The following is a 5,370-nucleotide window of genomic DNA, read 5'->3' as shown; positions in this document are numbered from 1 at the left end:
GGCTCAGTGGGTAAGAGCACCCGACTGCTCTTCCAAAGGTCCAGAGTTCAAATCCCAGCAACCACATGGTGGCTCACAACCATCTGTAACGAGATCTGGCGCCCTCTTCTGGAGTGTCTGAAGACAGCTACAGTGTACAGCTACATATAATAAATAAATCTTTAAAAAAAAAAAAAAGAGCACTTGTTCTTGCTGAGGCTCAGATTCCACTCCCAGCATGCACACAAACATAAAATATTTGAATATATAAAAAAAAAAAAAAAAAGAGTTGCTGGGGTCACATTGTCTTGTCACAGCAATAGAAACCATAAGACAGCTTCGAAGTGAAACTAGGTCTGGAACAACAAGAACCAAAAATGGATTTTTAGGTTATTTATATTCCTCCTCCCTCAGATAGAGGAAAAGTCTCTTTTCTCCATTGGGGTGACACTGGGTATATAAAAAACTCCATAGCAGGCCTCATATTTGGCAGTAGTTGACCAGTGGATAATAAACTAGAAAAGGTTTTATTATATCAAAGGTGGACTAAAAACCATGCTAAAACTAAATACACAGGAAAACTCAGTCTACCCATATCAGTTCCCATCTGCTGAGGACACAGCCTATAGACTGTCCCCAAGTAGTGCTTTTACAAAGAGCTTTTGGTTCCCACCTGCTAAATGTGTTAGTAAGTTATAAGAAAAGCATATCTTCTTATAGATTTATAAAGTTTCAAGTTTCACTAAATACTGTTTTCTTCCTTTTCATGTGGCTGAAGTCGGGGGAAGAGTTACAAAGCCAGTCTGTGCTTTATGGGTAATGCTATCGTAGTATGTTAGTCTATAACTATCTGCTCACAAATGGGAGTTGTTTTGCTTGGCACATAGTTTTACCCTTGCTGCCCAGTTACAAATTTAAAGCATATGGTCTAAATTTAATTCTTTCTGTTTCTCAGATAGGAAGTGCATTTTATTTGAAAGTTAAATGGCTAGCTAAAAAGGAATTTGTAAATAAGATTCAATGAAATCTCATAGATACTGCAATATAATCATTGGAAATAAAATTAAAACATCAAGGATAGTATACTTAAAAATACATGCTATGTTTTCTCATCTAGTTTCTTTAGATATTGAATGTTTTGTGTGTTAATAATTGTTTTTCTAGAGGATTTGTGAGAGAGATGCTATCAAATAATACTCTGCAACCCCATAGGAAGAACAACATCAGCCAACCAGAGGTCCCAGGGTCTAAACCACCATCCAAGGAGTACACATGGAGGAAATCATGACATCAGCTTTATATGTAGCAAAGGATGGCCTTGTCCTGCGTCAATGAAAGAAGAGGTCCTTGGTCCCGTGAAGGAAGGCTCTATGCCACTGTGCAGGAGAATAAGATGGCAGGGAGGCAGGAGTGGGTGGGTGGGTGGGTGGGGGAATGCTCTCATAGAAGCATGAGGAGGGGGATGGGATAGGGGTTTCTGGGTGGGGGTGGGAAATCGAGAAAGGGGTAACACTTGAAATGTAAATAAATATAATATCCAATAAAAAAACCTACTCTGAAATAATGTTTTTCTGTCTCTCATTAAAAATTAATATAATCTCTATTAATTTCTTATTTGTATTAAACAACTGGCTAACAGGGAATTTCTGAGCAAACTTAACTGAAAACTCTTAAGTAACATTAATAGAATCACTGAAAATAAAATTACAACTTAACAAAGCTCAAATAGATATTTTATTATGGGAGTTACTAAAGTGCTATGACAAAACTAATGTTTAGATAGTAATTTTATGTCAATCAAAAACATTCTCAATGTGTACTTTTGTGCTTGAAATTTTAATGTGATTATGGATTTTGCTTTTGAGAAACTTTGAGTTGTATAAAAAACTGATTTTTTTAGCTTATTAATTAAGCAGAAAAAAAATGAATTCCTTAGACCTGGATTGTGACATTAATCCACTGAAATGTCATGGATACTAGGCATATGTACAAAGCCAATGAGAGGTATTAAAGTCAATGAAAAAATAAAATATAAAACTTAACAAACAATTCCTTAAGTGTCTAAAGAGGGTCTCAATATGATTTTCTATACAGTCACTTTTATATAATTTCAAACTCTCATACATATATATATATATATATATATATTAATGAGTTGAAACATGTATTTGAAGATGCATACTGCCAGCAATATGAAAATGATAAATGATCTTTGGCAGGAAGTAGATACTTGGGTCAGATAGACATATTTTAATTAGCTTCTGGAACTATTAAGAAAGAGTAGTCCCTAGTGAAACTATTTTTAAGTAGTTGGCAGTATAACACAAACAACTTTCTATCAATAAAAGAAGTTTCAAAAGCACTAAATGAAAGTCTGAAAATACATCCAAGGATTTACAAGAATACTTTCTGGTGCTGCGGACCCCACCTGAGTTGTTACACATGCTAGGCAAGTACACTACCAAAAAGCTGTATATCCAGACCCACAGCCAAGAATGTATAAGGTTTTAGTAGGTGATTTGATAAAGAAATTGTGGAAATGTCCACGAAACAAATGCAATTTCAAAATAAAACTGATCTATTAATCCATAAGATACACAGAAGTGTCATGTGTGTGCATTATTAAGGGAAAGAAGGCAGTTTGTAAAAATGATAGATTATATTGTTCCAATTATGTGACACTGGATATAGTAAAAATGATAAAAGCTTACTAGGTATTCAAGTGACTAAAGGAGGAGAAGTTACATTAGTAAGACTATTGAATATTGTTCTATAATGGTAGACACATGTACCATGACAGAACATATAATAAACATAAAGGAGAGATCTCTAATAGGAGCATTATTTAATGACAACATACACTAGGCAATCAAGGTAATAAATATACCAAACCTAAGTGACTAAGTAAGGTGAGTCTCCCTCTCTCCTCTGTCTCAGCAGTAATAGAGTATAATATAGCAAAGTAATCTCTCCTTTTTAATTGTATTTATTATCCATTCTACAATTGCACAATTTGCTACTGAAAAACTAGTCTAAGAAACTGTGAAAAAGTTAAGAATTATAGAATGTTTATATTTTCATTTACTTGAACTAATAGACATGGTATGTACCAAGAATTAGTCATTGTATTAATTACTGAACAAATAATTAAAATGTGTGTAGGTTCTATATTATCACAATATCGAAAGCAACTTAAGACAAGACATGGCCAAATTCTTCAACTGTGCATTGGAATTAGTGACATGTTATTATATTATTATTATATTATATTATTTCTTTATATTATATATAGATCATCCAATTTTACCCATGGTAATTAAATTTACAATCACTTTTGTAATTCTATACTCATTAGCATGGTATAGTCTAATGATATAGTAAGTAATATTAGTATTCTTTACTATTATATTACTGCCACTTAATATGTACTACACTTCTGAGGTAAACACAAAAATGTGTGTGTGTGTGTGCATTGCTTTACACATATTAGTTACAGGTACTGAGTCATGAAAGGATAAATCATCATGCATTGCCAAATAATTTGTGGAATGACATTTTATATTTACAGAAGTTCCTTTTCAAAGTAAGTTATATTTATTTACTAAACATACTTCTCTATTGAGAAGTCTGCAAAGTCACAGCTTCATTAATTATACTAAGATAAAAGACAAAATCATGGCCATCATGAATAAAAATTTTAATTTTAAGCATTTCAACATATACATATGAAGATGTATTTTACTTCGAGAGAATTTTTAACATATCAAATTTTTAACATATCAAAGACTGTTACCGCTGATGACTTTTAATAAAATTGGATTGATAAACAAAGGTTGTATATGTGTCAATTTTTTCTCATTCAATTATTGTTAGTGTAGATCATTTTCATTTGGACATAAAATGTGCTACATTACAATGGATTTGCTACCTGTATGTCAAAAATGACAACAATATTAACTCACTGGCTTTCCAGTGCTTCTTCTATGATTGCTTCTTCATCTATAGTTAAAAGAATAATAGTCTCAGCAAGTTATACACAATGAATAATTAAACAGAAAAGAAAGACACTCAAAAAATTATCTTATTAAAATGGTAGTATAAGGCAAATCAAATAAATACACGAAGAGTCTCAAAATATTCAGAAGGTTTTAAAAACATTATTAGCAAATAATAAGATGAAAAATAAGATTTGGGGAAGAAAACTGAATTTTATGAGTAATAAATGAGAGAATCTTGGCATACAGTGTACAATCAAGGACCATATTCCAACAGCAGATGCCTGCCCTGAACAGCACTGTCCTCATTAGATGCTTACTTGCAATCTCAAGAACTGTTTATTGTATTTGAAGGACTTGGAGTTAAAGTTTTGTTCATGAAACTTCAAAAGGATCAACAGAAAATAACAATTAAAATAATTAGGAAGAGAGAATAAAATTATTCACTCTGAAATTCAAATCCTTTTGTTTCTGTAATGAGAGTTCTGTGTAAAAAAAGAAATACATGGAAATGTAAATGAGGAAAATACCTAATAAAAATATATATATAAAAGAAATACATATATTTCCAAGAATATATATACATATATATACATATATATATGAAAGCTCATCTTTCCTTTAAAGAATTTTTCTTCTCTTCATCCCAGAAGTAAGGGGAAGTTTTTTTCCTAAAGATGAAGATTATTAATGAAAGAATTAGGAGGCTGAAATTGACTACAGTCATGATTAACATTAAAAAAAAGAAAAAGAAAAAGTAAAAGAATCAACATTTATTTGAATACTGGACTTAAAGTAAATCTCAACTCAGATGAAGATTAATAAACATGATATCTCTTAGAGCTTAAATAAACAAAACATTATTTTCAAATTAAAAAAAAATTATTAGTTTAAAAATAACTTGTGTCCAGCCGTAGGACAGTGGTCCACCCTGCACGGGAGCGCCATCTTGGATCCGGGACTCCTCCGAACTTAGGAACTTCAGGTGAGAGTGTGCACCACAGAGGCAAACAGCTTCTGGGGCAGGCAGGAGCCACAGAGCCACTGAGGCAGCACCCTTTTGGGGCCACAGACATCCGGCACCCTCCCAGCCAGAGGACAGTGGTCCGCCCTGCATGGGAGCTCCATCTTGGTTCCGGGACTCCTCCAAACTTAGGAACTTAGTCTGCACAGGTGAGAGTGTGCACCACAGAGGCAGACAGCTTCTGGGACAGGCGGGAGACACAGAGCCACTGAGGCAGCACCATTTTGGGGCCCCAGACATCCGGCACCCTCCCAGCCAGAGGACAGTGGTCTGCCCTGCACTGGAGCCCTCTGCCTCAGGAGCAGGGAGCACCATCTTGGATCCGGGACTCCACTGAACTTAGGAACTTAGTCTGCACAGGTGAGAGTGTGC

Source organism: Mus caroli, chromosome 15, assembly GCF_900094665.2.
Source record: "Mus caroli chromosome 15, CAROLI_EIJ_v1.1, whole genome shotgun sequence".
Classification (NCBI taxonomy): domain Eukaryota; kingdom Metazoa; phylum Chordata; class Mammalia; order Rodentia; family Muridae; genus Mus; species Mus caroli.
This window is presented reverse-complemented; position numbering follows the sequence as displayed.